At 36.7% G+C, this 16,863-nt stretch overlaps 1 pseudogene across 1 annotated transcript; it reads left to right on the forward strand.

The window, feature by feature from the left end:
- The first annotated feature begins 96 nt into the window (after positions 1 to 96).
- On the forward strand, positions 97 to 15,915 carry LOC306848820 (centrosomal protein of 104 kDa-like; annotated as a pseudogene). Its single transcript, XR_013786021.1, has 19 exons — positions 97 to 171; positions 398 to 552; positions 690 to 762; positions 1,276 to 1,338; positions 3,170 to 3,237; positions 3,325 to 3,505; positions 3,763 to 3,912; positions 4,652 to 4,858; positions 5,137 to 5,304; positions 6,956 to 7,157; positions 8,793 to 8,950; positions 11,017 to 11,217; positions 11,333 to 11,428; positions 11,668 to 11,728; positions 12,423 to 12,498; positions 12,806 to 12,905; positions 13,018 to 13,177; positions 15,302 to 15,361; positions 15,721 to 15,915. The product of XR_013786021.1 is annotated as a centrosomal protein of 104 kDa-like (transcript).
- The last annotated feature ends 948 nt before the right edge of the window (positions 15,916 to 16,863 follow it).

Here is a 16,863-nt window from a genome sequence, read left to right on the forward strand (position 1 = left end):
AATGTTGCCAAATTACAGGTTCTTTCTGTATAATTTATGTTAGAGTGCTGGTCCTGTATTGTTCATATCCAATGTCCAACAGAGAACAGGTACGGGATGCCTCATAAGATAGGCTTCACTGTGATCAGCTGGTCTGGTCATGAAGGAAACTACAGTGCCAAAAAGCTGATGGTTCACGCACCCACCGTCAATGGCTGGAGATTTTATAATATTTATGTTAGAATATAGTTAGGCTTGGTTAAAAAAAACAAACTGTAGCTGAATAATTGATTTGTTATAATTATCAAAGCTATTTAATAGCTGTTTATGGTTGCTTTTATCAAAGCTTATAGTTTTGAAATACATTTTTAGGAATATTTTTCTAATTATTTCGTGTAGGTTCTGTCCATTCCCTCAGGAAATCATATTGCAGTTGGTTGAGAGATGTCGCATCTTGAAACTCCAGCTACTGGCCCATCAGTACCTGATTCCATCCAAGATCGAGTTCCACATTGGAGATAGACTGCCTGAGTCCAGCTCACCCCAGCAGACTCATAGTCTCCACAGATTGGGGTGAGGAAAGATCTAAACATCACAGCTCTGTTCTGGTCATTATCAACATATAATGTGATTACGTATATAACACCTAATCACATCTCATTAAGAGACTTTTGCTGAACTAACTGTGTTGAGTGTAATGTGTTGTCTAGGTATGTGTCCCTCTCTGACAATGAGAAGACTGGTTTCAGAGCCAGAGAGCTCAAGTCTGTTCATGTTGATGCTGTTGGGTCTTACTTAAAGCGCACCTCTCACAGAAACCATGTTAATGGGAAGGGGAAGTCGTGGCCTAATGGTTAGAGAGTCGGACTCGTAATCGAAAGGTTGCGGGCTCGAGTCCCCGGCCGGCAGGAATTGTAGGTGGGGGGGAGTGAATGTACAGCGCTCTCTCCACCCTCAATACCACGACTGAGGTGCCCTTGAGCAAGGCACCGAACCCCCAATTGCTCCCCGGGCGCCGCAGCATGGCTGCCCACTGCTCCAGGTGTGTGTGTGTGTGTGTGTGTGTGTGTGTGTGCGCGCGCGCGCGCATTTGTTCACTACTCACTGCTGTGTGTGTGCACTTGGATGGGTTAAACGCAGAGCACCAATTTCGAGTATGGGTCACCATACTTGACAATACGTCACGACTTTACTTGACTAATCAATACAACATCTACAATCAGGTACAAAATTAGGGCTGATTTGTTTATTTTAATGGCACATCAATGTTATATCACATTTTTTCCTAAATTCTAGGTTGCATTGGTGGCCCTAAATATTTTGGGTGACCCTGTGGATGGAAATGACATAGGGACAGCAGTAAGCAAATGTTCAGTTTATGGAATTGTTCTCTTCACTTCCTCTAGATGGCGATGGATTACTGTTAAGCATGTTTCTGTATCAGGCTTAGATCAAACTCAAAGCAGAGAGATTGATAGATCAGCCGGGAATGTTCAGCTTCATCTGCAATGATTTTAAGAGAAAAAAAAAATTGCATGAACAAGCAAATTTAACATGCATGATTTTGGGAAGCATGTTGGGAGTGATTCCTCAATGTTTGGCTGAGCAGTTGGAGCAGTGGGGTTCATCATTCAGAACTGAATTGAGAATACTTTTGGAATTGTAGTGCTGCATTTGGATCAATGCTAAAAGCAGGATGTTGATTTTAATTTGTGGAAGTAGAATTTAAATAGAATTAAATCATAATTTACGCACATTTTATTATTTATATCTTAAAATAACCAAAGTAATTTACTTGAAGTACTCCTTGGTGCTTTAAGTAGTTTTAATATTCTGAAAATATATTTTTTTATATATATATTTTTTTTGATGTATGGTAAAATTTAAAATGTTTTGTTCATGAAATTTATCATTTGGTTAATATAAATTAACTGCTAATAAGTAAAAATGAACCAGTCCTGTTTTGGCACAAAACATGGTTTTGGACTAATGAAATTCCTGTGAATTGAAAGAGCCAGTTTTTACATTCTGTTTAGCCTAACACTGATTTGAATTCATCTTTACAACATACCAACCACTAGATGAAGTGAAGATGGAGCAGCATTCATCTAAATGCCTGTTCCCATGCATCAGTTTTTTGTGACTTTCAGTTTAAATATTAATTACAAATTTCAGTAGCCTTACAGCACCTGGCTAGCATTTTTGTGTATATGCATATGTATATGTTGTGGTTCTTGAGCCGTCCTAATGGTTTGTGCTCAGTGTTGGCATGTGGATCTGTGTAATGTGAGTCTGAGCTCCAAAAGCACAGCAGAGCTTCAGATCAGATCACTCATCAATATATCCATATCACCTTGACTTTCAGCCCTCCACTACCCCCTTCTTTCTTTCTCATGCTCTCTTTCTCCTCTTACGCTCACCTTGTCTCCCCCCCTTTTTTTCTTCTTCCACGACTTCCTCTCTCTCTCGTCCTCTCCCACCTTGCTAACAATCTCTGCATTGTTAATCTCTAATCCCTCTCTCTCTGTACAGGCTGGAGTCTCTTTGTGTTATCCAGGACTCTGGTGATAATCAGTTTTGGTTCACAGGCAGAAATCAAGATGTTTAAACCTTTGTTTGTTGGAAAGATATTAATAGCCAGAAAAGGATGTTGTTTTTAGGCTATTAAATTCAGAATTGAAATTTATAAGTATATTATGTACACTGTTCAAAAGTTTGAGGTCAGTTAGCTTTTTTTTAATGTTTTTGAAAGAAGTGTCTTATGCTCACCAAGGCTGCATTTTTTTTTTTTTAAAAACACTAGTAATTGTGAATGCTATTGCAATTTAAAATGACTCTTTTATATTTTAATATTTTTAAATTTATTTATTTATTTGATGGCAAAACTGAATTTTCAGCATCATTACTCCAGTCTTCACTGTCAAATGATCCTTCAGAAATCATTCTAATATGCTGATTTGGTGCTTAAGTAACATTTTCTATTATTACCAATGTCATAAACACATTTTTTTGTGGAAACCATTATACATTTTTTATGATTTTTTGATTAATCGAGAGTTCAAATAAAAAGCACTTATTTGCCACTTTTAATAAGTTTAATACTAGGCATTCATTACTTTCAAAACTGACCCCCGTTCAAACTTTTGAATGTTTGTAAAAACATTTAGCCAATTTCTTGTTTTTGTTCCAGCTAAGCAGAGATCAGCTGATTGATCAATACAGCCAATACAGCTCAGCTTTGGATGGCACATACACTGGGTAAAAACTGAAGTTATATTGCATTACATTAAATATGTGCGTGCAGTCTTCTGTCTTCCTCTTATGTTTTCTCTTGTTATATTGCAGGCTCTCAAGTTATAAATATGATTCTATCTCGCCGCTCGATGACTTGGCATTTGACATGTATCAGGACCCTGAGGCGGCCCATACCATTCGGCTGCTGGACCAGAAAAAACAGGACATGGTTCGGGAGGAAAGATTTGATCTGGCCAAAAAACTCAAACAAGCTATTGCAGACCTTCAAAAGGTTATTAGATTTGCCTTCTTTGTCTGACACATATTTGTTTGCACATGTAGTTTAATAATAATTTTACACACTGGAGAGGTGAAGCTGGAATTGAGGGGGTTGAAATGCATCCAGGTGTATTCCAATAGAGCTGTAGCATTCCTTTAATTAACTGTTAATTATAGCCTGACAGTAATTACTAAGCAAATTACAGGTGTCTTCTTTTTTTATACCTCAGATAAGTGTTTAACAACCTCTCATTTCTTTTTTCTTTTTAGGTGGGCGAGCATTTGGGCCGGTATGATGTGGAGAAACACAGTGCCATAGAAAGAGAGGACACAGCCAAGAAGAAAAAGGAACAAATGGAAGCTTACAGGCTCACAGTCTACCAACAGCTGGAGCTCCATGACCTGCTGGACATCAGTCAGGTAAACATCCATCCGTTCATCCATCCACATATACACTACTGTTCAAAATTTGGAGGTCAATAAGATTTTAAATAAATTTTATTCATTAAGGATGCATTAAATTGATCAAAAGTGACAGTAAAGGCATTTGCAATGTTACAAAAAAATTGAGCATTCTATTAATCAAAGAATCCTTTTAAAAAAGTATCATGGTTACCACAAAAATGTAAGGAGCACATTGATAATAATGAATGTTTCTTAAGCACAAAATCCGCATATTAGAATGATATCTGAAGGATCATGTGACACTGAAGACTTGAGATATGGCTGCTGAAAACCTTTGCCACCCTAGAACTACATTATATTTTTTTAAATATATTAAAACAGGCAACAGTTATAATAAATTTATTTCATAATATTACTTTGTATTTTAATGTGTAATCAATGTAATCAATTGAGCCTTGGTGAGACTTCTTTCAAAAACATTGAAAATACATTATACATTAAAGGTGGCCATCCATCCATTGCACTTCTTAGAAGTCAGTTAATGACTTTCATCCATCCATATTCCTGGAAAATTACATTTCCTAAATTTTCTCTCCTGCAGTGAATGCATGAATAATGCATCTCTTGTGTTGTGAGGGCCTCCAGCTCCAGTGAGATTAATTCTCTGATATATGTTCGTGTATTAGCTATTCTTGGGATTTAATTATTTTAAAATATTTTGTGTCATGGAATGTATGTGTGTGTGTTTTCACAGATCAGTTCCCTTCCTTATGACGAGAGGCCTTTACCAGCACTTAGAAAGAGGTCGAGTGATCAGCCAGTCAGTGAGCTTGATGAGATGCCCCCTATGACAGATACAACCACCCCACGTAGTCCTGGGGCCTCGGGACAACCAGAGCCGCTCACAGAGAAAGCTCAGAGAGAGGCCAGTCTGCCCATTGACATCTATGGAGACAATCTGGTGAGACACCCAACATTTAGTATACAAACCAGGTCTAAATGATTATTTCTATTATTATTATTATCTGATTCACAAATTAAATTTTTCTAATTGGTTTGGAATAACATGAAGTTAAGTTAAAGATTGCAGAATTGTAGTTTTTGGGTGATTTATCCCTTCAAGAATTCAACAGTTTGCTGTATAACCGATGTCCATCTATAACTGTTGTTTACTGTCTCTTTGTGTGCTGTTTCTGGAATGTGATCTTCACTTTCTCTTTCTTGGGCTGTCTCTCTAAGGTGGCAGGGGCCTATTCCAAGACGTGGTCCTACAGGGAAGATGCTTTGCTGGCAGTCTACAAGAAAATGATGGAGGTTCCACTTGGAACCCCAAAAGCAGAACTGCGGAGCATGACGAGAGCAGCTGTGTTCCTCTGCAAGAAAGCTCTCACAGATAAAGTGTCATCAGTACGAGAACTCCCAGTCTATTTTTATTTTGCCCAGTCTTTTTCTCTGATTTTATCACCCCCTTCTTATGTTTCTCAGCCTCTCCTACTCTCTTTCTTACTCTCACCCTCTCTTTCTAATTTCTCTCATGTTCCCATCTTTTCAGTTTGGTTTCAGGCTAAAGACAGAATGGCACCATCAGCACGACTGATAGTTGTGACTGTTTAGCAGGTGTCGTGTTCTGTCTAGTATTGTGGATTATCCGTAGAAGTGATACAGCATGTAGTATAAAGCTTGGCTTATCTCTCCCAAGGGTAAATTTAGCCTCAGGTTTGAGGGAAACTGTGATAGAACCGATTTTCTGCTAAGAGCGGGTATGAGTGGGAGGAGATGGACAAACTGTTGAAAAATGAACAGGAGATTTGGGTGAATCGTAGAAATGTAAAAGTTCCTTACAGTTTAAAAGGCCAATTGCTTTTTTTTTTTAATAGAGATATTGACTGCCTTTTTTATTGTAGAACTTTCACACACATGAAAAACTAATAATTCTTGTAGTTTATGATGTTACAAACTATCATTATTAACCATGGCCAAAATTAGCACTCAAAATCACTAAATTAGAGAATGAATTGATTTTAGAGAGTAACTTTACTGGGAACTTCATTATTAAATTGTTTAAATTGAATTGTAAAACTGACAGTCAGACCCTTTTTGATATAAGGGAAGCGTTTGATTAAAATGAAAGACATACAAACCATCTACTAAAGAAAACATTTAAAACCTTTTTACTTGTTGATAAATTTAGCATAAAGTGTTTGTTTTCTTTACTCCCTGCAGTGACGTATGAAATATTCTTGACATTAATCAACCCAAACGAAAATTTGAGGAACACAATCTGTAACTGTTTGTTATAAATGTGCATGAACAAAACAGATAAGTGTTATAGGCAAAAAAAATAATCAAATAATATTTATTATATATTTAATTTTTATTAAATTCAAATAAATAATTAGTGTTGCGTAAAGTACATATTGTATGCGAGGCTGTTTTAAAAGTAGTTTTTTTGTTCATATAATTTTTTCACTAATCTTTACAATTAGACTTTTACAATTTGCCATGACATTGAGTTTAATGTGTATTAATGAACATTTAGCTGTTTTTTGTATGTAAATGGATCACTCTCTAGCCTTCTGGCATTCTCAAAGCACATGGATGTTTGTACTTGTGACGTGACAGCTGTGGTCTTTTTTATTGTGCTGTCAGTCCTTGGATAAATCACTCACAGTAAAAGTTGTGGCCTTTCAGAGTTTCATTCTAAACTGTTTTAAATGGTTGTACTGAGAGTCTGAACAATGTGCCCCACTGCTGGACACATTCCAGTGACCCTCTCCCCATGGTTATTTAGCTAAACTAACACAGCACATCATTTAACTGTGTGCTTCAGCTGACCTGTTGGCGTTACTTTGTGCCATGTGTTGCTGATGTGTTAATGAATACATTTCAGAATTTAATATTCAATATTTGTTTTTGGTTACATGGTCATTTATAATGGGTACACAGAGATTCTTACATGAAGTTGTTGTTTATAAGCACCATAGAAACTGAATATAAACCCTGCATATGAATTTTAGTGTGTAAAGTAACAACTATCTCTATTTGTTTTGCATTTTAGGTGTTTCTTGCATCTCTGAATTTGCTTCGAATGATTCTGAGTGAGTTTATTCCTAACCATCAACAAGGCAAATCTGAGATCAGTCACTGTGTGGAACAGACTTGGAATAATCTGGTCTCCAGGACTGGAGAATCAACCCAGAGACTGAGAACACTAGCTATTACCTTCATACAGGTCAGTAGACTTTTGAAATACTTTATCTGTATACATCTGCAATGAAGCGACTCTTGCAGCTATTTGGGTCAACAGAAAAACATCCTGTTGACTAGAAAAAAATAGTCTTAGCATCCTATGATGACTTGACTTGCTGAGAATCTTCACAGATGACTGTCATTATACATACTGGTCTTGGTCTTTGGAAGTGAACTTCCTTGTGAACTGAAATTGTCAAATACTTGCGGTTTTCTGTTAACATGAATAGAGATCTTATCTTTTACCGTAACCCTGCTATGAGATTTCCTCATTTCAGCCTTTTTTATTTAATTTCATGAACAGGTCTGGCCACAAAACATCTAATACAACTAATAAAAAATATTCAAGGGCATATCTGACAATTTTTATCCAATTCAGTGTTCTCTAAAATGGAAAGAAGTCCCATGTCGCTAATTCAGTGTGCTTCTGACAATTTCTTTTTTTAAAAGTAGTCAATTATTGTTCACACATTATTGTTCACCAATTTTTGTGTATCATACTTTTTTTGTGACGTCAGACATACAGACCTAGATAATGTAATTATATTTCAGTATATAAGTTAATCTGACTACAGTTGAGTAGTCTTTCTTTTATGCATAATAATAACCAGTGGTACAACCAAAGTGTACAATCTTTTAGCAAACTGTATATAAGAAATATAAAATGCATACAGTATTAAAAACGCTGGAGAATGTGACCCAGACAGATCAACTTGTTCAGCTAAATATCATGTGAAAGAATGGCTGAAGTAATTGCCTATTTGTATATTTGTATACATAAATTCCTTGTATGTGTAAACATACTTGGCCAATAAAGCTCATTCTGATTCTGATTCTGAAGTACTTTATCTTGTGGCAGTCATCATGCTCTATGTGATAAGTATGGGGATGTTTCAGGTTCCTGGAAAATTTATGTTTTAAAGTGTTCTGTGACTGACAGACATTGATTTGTGTTGGTTTTGGTTGTTGATAGACAGGTTGTGTCTCTGTCAGCATTGTGTGGTAAAACTTCATTATTTTGCACTGTATAAATAAAGACATTTGTGACTCATGCTTCTGTATGGTGGAAAAAGTAAATCAAAGACCACACCTTTTTATGAATAATTTGATGATGTACTCTATCAATGCTGTAGAGTAGCCCTATTTTAAATCATACAACCCAATATTATGTTAAATCATAATCACTCATTATTGATTAAAGTACTTAAAATATCACAATCATTGCCATTTTTCTTGGCGAATACATAAATATCAGTTAATGTCTTCAAAAAATGTCTATGATTTAGTGCGTCTAAAAGGGCGTCCACAGTGATGAGAGTTGTTAATTTGACATGACATCAGTGACAGCAGGCGTTGGCAGTGTATTTGGGTGTACCTGACTATTTGACATTGCTAACTTTTAGCAAAGTTTAGCATTTTCAAATTAGCAATGATTCCAATGGGAATAAAAACAGTGGAGTTCACATACAGTGCCTACATTTTTTTCACGTTTTATGTTGCTGCCTTATGTTAAACTGCTTTATATTACTTTTTCCCCCCACATCAATCTACACTCCATACACCATAATGGCAAAGCAAAAAATAGTTTTTTAACATCTTTGCAAATTTAATAAAAATAAAAAACTTAAATGATTCCATTGCATAAGTATTCTTGCATAAGCAGATGGTTCCTGTGGAGCTTGTGAGGCCCATGGAGAGCAGTGTACCCACTAGACTGGCGCAGAGCAGACTGGAACTGCTGGAGAAGCTTCTAGAACAGCTGGGCACCAAGGATTCTGGCTTTACCCTCGACAACGTCATGCGGGTATAGCCCAACTTCAACTATTTCTGAGATGATCTCACTGGGTGTCAACCCAATGGCTTTCTCCTCAGTCAAGCTGTAAGCTTGAAGTTTAAAGAAGATTTTGTAAGCTACAGCTTTAAAGTATTAGCTTACAAATATGCAAATGGATGGTTAAATTTATTGAGCACATGATACATGAATGGTTATGTACTAGTCTGAGACCACACACACCGACTGGCATAGGGTGACAGCAGTGCTGGTGAATATTTGCAGTTGGGTGCGTGTACAAACCCAAACTATGCTTTCGCATCTAAGACCACACACAAATATTTGATATTTGGGGTTTTAAGGCCAAAATGTCACAAATTGAACCTTTCTGTTGGGATCTGAAGGTTTTATTCACACAGCTATCATTAAGATTCTTGAGGGCTTCATTAGACTGAAACAAAGTGGTCTTTGTGTGACAGCGAGGGTGTAGTCGACCCTTCGTAATGTCTGTTACCATTAGTTTCTTAAAAGGGCTGTTCTAACAGCCAGTTGCATATCCATGGCATAGCTTATGAAAATAATCCAAGCACTGTCTCATTCTCTCTCTCGGTTCCAGCAGTTAGTTGAACAAAGTGGTTAAGCTGTTAAAATTACTGTTCCTTAGGGTCTCATTTTCTTCAGGTTCTTATTTGAAGACAGAGCTTTCTCTTTTTATTTTGTTTTCCTTTTGCTACCTGTGCTGTTTAAAGTATGTTTGCAATGCAAACTTGTGTCACTACTGCAACAAACACTAAAATTTCACAAGGATCTGCAAAGTGAACGGTGAGGTTTCTGTCTGTGTTCCAGCTGGGCTTTGTTATTTTAAAACAACAGCTTCTTCTTGTTTTGTGTGTTAGCTTAGAAGGTTTAGGTCACCACACCTAGGTAGCCTGAAGTTTCCACATGGTTTAGCTGGGTGCGTAATAGTATTGTATCAGTTCTCAAGCAATGTTAGAGAGTTTTTCAATTTATGTACAATTTATATAATTGCTAAACATTTAACAATACAGTTAGATGTAATCTTTAATAAATATCCACTTTTCATATTGTACTTTTATGTTTTTCTATGACCTAACTTCACTTGTAGAATATAAAATGATTGACTTTAGTTTTTAAGTCTTTAGTGCCTACTGCCTAATTAGTTAAATAGTGGCAAATGTTTATATTGACTATTTATTATTATTGACCATGACATTACAATAATAATAATAAGCTTATTTGGCCAGAATTTACATATCATTGGATTTCTGTAATGGTATTTATGGACTGAATATTAAAGGGGTTAGTTAACTGAAAAACTAGTATTATTTCATCATTTATACACACTCATGTTGTTAAAAACCTGTATGATTTGAGGAGTCGAATGGACCACTTATGAACTTTGTTTTTTTTTTTTAGAGCTTGCTTGACGGATGCTGGTTATAGTATGCTTGTGTTGTGTAGGTAAAAAGTCATGGAACAACTTGATGAACAGTAACAGAACAGTTTTTGTTTTTGCAGTTATCACCAATGAATCAGCCCCCAAATGTCCTCTTAAATATTTATTGCGTCTTTCTGTTAGTTTGGTCTTTTTCATTGGTGATCTCCCACGAAATGGTTGCTGTAGGTTACATGCAGGAATGGCTGCTAAATGCCTTCCGCCTGCTGGTTTCCTGGGAGATGACATGGGCTTCAGGGCACAGCAGAGAGGCGATTGGGTTTCCTGTAATTAAAATGAGAGATCTAGACTAGAATGGGATCTGTGTATGGAGAACGTAAGAGGGAAAGTGAGGGGAAAATACTGTGAATAAAATGTTTTACAGAATGTAACTAAAAATATATGTTTAGTTATGATCAATGTTAAAAACAGTGCTGCTTAATATTTTTGTGGAAGCCATGATACATTTTTTTTCAGGATTCTAGAATAAAAAATCTAAAATAATCCTCATGAATAAAAGTATTAATTTCTTTAAACAAACAAAAACTCTTACTGACCATAAAGCTTTAACAGTAGTGCATCTATTCTTAAATCACTTGATTATATTTTGAAATATATTTGGGTGTGATATATGTTGTGTTAGTTTCTGGCAGGTGGATTGGAGCACAGCGCTGCCTCAGTGTGGGAACTCTCCACGAGAGTCGTCCAGGCTATGTACCGTCTTCATGGAAAAGCAGTATTGAATTTTCTGCCACCTGATGACACCAGCACACGTAAAAACGTTCTCTACAAGAACCTTTTTGACTCACTTGCCAAGATAGATGGAAACACCATCGACGCACAGGTAAAACCGGTCTGAAGAAGTTTCATAAGCTCATGGAATGTTTATGCATGGGCTCAGAGAATGTTGGGATACTGCATTCAATTTAAAGTGTCTCTTTCTCACTTTATTACTCCAGAAACCAAAAACAGGGGCAGAAAAAGAAGATGGTGAGAAAGAAAAAGAGGCAATAAGAAGCTTACAAGAGCAGCTTGCAGTGCTTAAGGAGATCAATGGTCAGAGGTGACCTAATCTAACTTTTCTGTTTTGCTTTTAATGCTCTCACAGAAAATGGTCTTCTTCATACCTGGCATTAACATTTTTGTATCTGGAAGTTCTTTAGCAGGATTGCATGTGCATCTGGACTGAATGACTGTAGAGTGAATCTCTGTCAGCACATTGAACCCTTTTGATCATCAATTCTGTGAATAGATTAATTCATAAATGCATTAAAGATGTGAACATGTCTTTTAGGAGAAAGGAAAGGAAAATACCAAAGTACCAGAGAAAAAAGCCGAGAAGTCAACAAAATCAGGTGTGTGCTGCTGAGTTTTTGTGAACTCTCAGTAAAGATCAGTTCTTATATAATTGCAGCAAACACTGCAAATCATGCACAAGCTAGTCTTTTGGCCTGCCAACTTTTGTTCCTCATGCTTTTGTTTTAAGGCTTAACTTGTCAACATGCTAAATTATTCAGTTGAAAGAATATAAAGATTCAAAAATATATATTGGGGCTTCCAGTCAATTTTTTAAACTGAACCTGTCGTAGTCATATGAGCCTGAACTTATCGTAGTCACACCTGCCATAGCCAGATATATCTTCATATCTGTTTTTTAGCTGGATATATGTATGCCCTTCTTTGTATTCGCTTGTCACTTTAGTCAAATAATAAAAACAGTGAGAACCAGACCATTTTTAAAGTATAAAGTATGCATCGCTTTGCACTTCCTCAAATTACCCTCTAATTTGCCAGTAGCTCAACAAACGTCCGTTTCTGTTTGGTAACCAAGAGAGGCCAATTTAATAGCTTGAAAATATATATTTAGCATTGAACCATCAGGATGATTGTTAATTTTGAAATCACTCAAACTTAAAATGAAAACTGAAAAATCTAATATGAATAAATACTATAATAATATGTAAGTAATTCTAAAATAACACTGGAACGTCATTGCAAACGTCATGAGCAGAATGTGATGGTTAATTATGTTTCCCTTGGTTTCAATAGGTGTTAAGAAGGTTAACCAGTCTGTTCCTGCTGATGCGAAAGGAAGCCAAGCATCTGTAGCTAACTGCTTAGACAAGTAAGGACTTCTTCTTGTCACTACTTTGTTGATTCTCCCAACTGATCAGTTTGTAATTCTCCCAGTCAGTGGAATCTCAATTTATGAGTTTCTGATTCAGTGCCAACTCTGCAAATCAAGTCTTGTGTAGCTGATATAAATGCACTAATATTATCTCACCAAGACATCTGGAAAGTGATAATGCGCAGTGCTAATGGGCTCTCATTTAACGAGTTTCTCTTTGTACTGCTGGGAAAAAATCTTAATGGCATGTTGAGTGAGAAATGAAAGATCAGATCCGAGTTGATGCTGGTGCTGTTTTGTCTAGTCTGTGTATTTTCTGTGGAGAGAGAGACGAGTCGTTTACTGAGGACCTGCACTACTGGAAACACTGCCCGATGCTGCAGCGCTGCCTTCAGTGCAGACAGGTGCACACACACTCAAGCACATGTGCTGTCATATTTCAAAATAATTCATATTGGTTAAACTACATCTCAGTTTGCAAAGTGTGCTAATGTAGAATTTTTGTGCGTTTGTTAGGTGGTGGAGATTGTGAGCCTGACAGATTACTTGCTTACTGAGTGTGAGCGGAGGGCAGATTTCACCCATTGTCCTCTGCTTTGAAGCTCTCACCCAAGATAAGCTAACTCAACATGCTCAAAGCGCTGCTTGCAATCGTGAGTCTTTGTGTGGTTGCAAGGTATTTTTATTCCATGCTTATTTTGTCAAACGAAGTTGAATGAATGAATGAATGAATGATGCATTTATATAGCGCTTTATTGTGTATAGCTGTACACCCAAAGCACTTTACAATCATGTGGGGGGGTCTCTCCTCAACCACCACCAGTGTGCAGCATCCACTTGAATGATGCGAAGTTGATATCTGAACGTACCAAAATAAACACGCCCATACCCCAACCGGACCTTGCCCCTATTTTGATATCTCTGCCGCACACATACTACACAACCCTGGCATAACGATGATTGCAGAAACAAGCAAAGATGACACACAAGCATATTCAAACAAAAGCCAACACAGATAAGTTGTGTGAAACAAAGCAAAATCAACATTACTCGCCAATCAAGAAGAAAATAACGCAACCTCGGCATCCGCTTCCAGGCCTTCCCGCTCCTTGAGTTCTCTCCACCGCTGATCCGATATTTATGTGGGTCCTACCTCTTGCCTGATCGTAACCCTTCTTTTAATGTTTTGTTCCTCCAGTATTTTCCTCTTATTTTATCTGGCATCTCTCTGTATCTAGTCAAATTGAGTGCTGTCTTTTCTCTATCATTACTAGACACGCCCCTTACTGCTGATTGGCTACAAGTGTGTTTTGGGACTCGGCCCGTTTTGGAAGGTTTTAGTACTTTAATGTGCTTTTGTCATTTATATTTTAAAATTTTTGTAATATTTCTGTTTAGCTTTATATTAGGGGTATGCGATATGACAGTTTTTGATCATGGACGATTAAAATATTTCCACAATCTGCTTTTGAAGAAATATCGTACTACAGCGCACATTCTATCAGTTGCAGTTCTGGTGTCTCCATCTCAATATACTGTACAACACAACCAGTGTTTGGGGTAATGCATTACAAGTAACTTGAGTTACGTAATCAGATTACTTTTTTTTAAGTAACTAGTAATGCTTTACTTTTTAATTTACAGTAAAATATCTTAGTTACTTTTTCAAATAAGTAACACCATTTACTTTGGTTTCCTATTTATTGACTAACAGCTCTCCTGTTCTCATGTTGAGAAAAGTCTGCAGCAAGTGCAGAGGTGTTGTGTGCAATGTGTAAAAACGATGGTTACTGTAGTTCCATACTAAATATGAACATGCATTTACTCATCTCACTTTCACAAAAACAGATTTAGTATTCCTCAAAATGAATAAAAACTGAAATGCAAACTCAGAATATGATGCAAACCTGCAATAATTTAACATGTTAATAATTTAATTTACATTTCCTTCATCCTGAGGATTATTCCTTTCACTTTTGGTGTGAAAAGGCTTTTACATATGCCAAAAATATAACTTTTATATTAAAAACATAAAAGCAAGCCCAGCCCAGATGAGAAAAAGAAACTCAAAAGTAATGTAGCGCATTACTTTCTATTAAAAAGTAACGAAATAATGCGATTAGTTACTTTTTTAGGTAGTTACTCATTATTGTAATGCATTTTTTTAAAAAGTAACTTTCCCCAACACTGAACACGACATACATTCACAGCAAATGTTAACTCAGCAGTAGAGTTTTATCTTCGCCCACTTTGGCCTAAATATCTGCTATCCTTTTTTTATTTGATATTTTGTTACTTTGTAAGGCTTTGTTTTTAAAATGGGAAATTAGTTTAGCTGTACTGCTCAGCAGTACAACATGAACAAAAAGTAAATGACAAAGAATCTGGATAAAATCGTGATAATTCCTGAAAAAAAACAAAAAAACGTGATGATATTTTTGCCAATTATTTTTTGTTTAATTAATGAAATGTTTTAAATAGTTTTGGTTTTAATTTTAATTTATAATAACAATACTGGTTCCGGAAATGCATTAGTTGTTCTTGACTGGCAAGAGCTCCTTGGCTAGAAAATACATTTGCAGAACATCACTAGATATTATGTAAAGAGTTTCCAATATGTAAGAGCTGATATTATTTATAAGGTTTAGGAATGTAAGAACACTCATCGAGACTCAATAGATAGAGATTATTTACATGCGCACCCATGATAAGTGAATAACTCTAGTATTAAGTGAGCATTAAAGTCTCTCACACACGGTCCTCATACAGCAGTGTAACAGTGCATGTCTTGTATGTGCAGGGCTGGAAGTCTCACCTCATGGGAACTGAGGGTTGCAAACAGAACTCACGGAGGAGAGCGGTACAGCAGAGCACTCTCTCACATGCACAAGGTGATCATTCATCTCCTTTGGCCTCAATGAGACCTTTACAACCCCACACTGTCCCCTACTGCCCCACATTGCCCCATAAAAGCCCTATAGATCCCAACTGCCCCACATAGCCTCCACATCGTCCGCTCTGCCGTACAAGAGCCTATCTGCACCACATGACCTCAAAAAGTCCCACAATGCCCCATCCTCCACACACTGCTTCTGAATGGACTGTTCAGTTTTGAATACTGTGTTTACTTTGGCTAAACTATATAGCATCGCACAATGCATTTCTCATTAACTCCTCAGGTGTTTGTGTGTTTGCACTTCTCTTATTCTTTGCCATCAGGAATGTCAGTCAGTACAGCTACAGCTAAGACAACAATGGTCATATCCGAGTCCAAGGCTCGAGGGCTGGGCAGAGGCAGTCGCATCCCTGCTCCTGCTTCCAGGATCAACAGACGCACCAGAATTTGTCCAGGCAAGGCCTCTAGCCACCGACTACAACAACACAGGCTACATGCTAGTAGCTTTGCTGAAATAATCTCATATGAGTGATTCATAGCTAAAATGTGTGTGAACAAAAATACTTGAGCTGAAAAACAGGTTTATGAGCAGATACGGAGTTTGTATTTTGCTCTGTTTACCTTTTCAGGTGGATCACCTGGATTTTTTTGTAATCTATTTAATAATTTTATTTTGTTTTTTACTTGTTTAGTGTGTGTGTGGTGTATGTGAATATTTTGTGATTGTAGCACTTTGATATTTAATGGTTTTTAAAGCATCATTAGCACATAACATAAAAAGTAGCCTTTGAAAAGAAAGCAAAAATTCTGTTTAAGAGATTTGAACCTTAGATTCTTATTCTATCTGATTCAGATAATGCACTTAAATTTCCTGCAGCACTCGCCTTGCAACATTTAGTTAACAAACAAACAAAAATGTTGTTTTTCTTGAAGAGGGCAAACTGCCCTGGTGCTTCTCGGAGAATCGGGACTTGGAACAGAGATGTTGCCAATAAATGAGGCCACTGCTAAGAGAATAAAGAGCCATAAGGGATGATGATGCTGTTAGACTATTATTTCATAAGTTTGGCCTTTGCATTTGCTTCAGTATTAGAGAAACTCTTATCATTTGTTGTTGGCGCGTAAACGGTTTTGTCTAGTGTGTGATGTGTTAAATCACTGGGTATCATCTGCATCAAACTATGCTGTTCTATTGATTATGTTAGAAATTAAATGCTTTAATCCAGTTATGCTTATAAAATCATTGAGACCGAAGATATGAAACAACATACAGGCAGTTTGAGTGGAATAGGCTGATCCTGTGCCTGAAAATAAGCCACAATGTCACTTTTTAAAGTATTTGCATATAGTGAAGCCTGAACATGGGTATGCAGTCAGAGTTTTCCTATTATGTGAGACATGATAGTCAAGGGACTTCAGGGAGGGAATTTATTTAAGGTACAACCCCAATAGGCTTTAACAGTATA

The sequence above is a fragment of the Barbus barbus genome (assembly GCF_936440315.1).
Source record: "Barbus barbus genome assembly, chromosome: 28".
In the NCBI taxonomy this organism is placed as follows: Eukaryota; Metazoa; Chordata; class Actinopteri; order Cypriniformes; family Cyprinidae; genus Barbus; species Barbus barbus.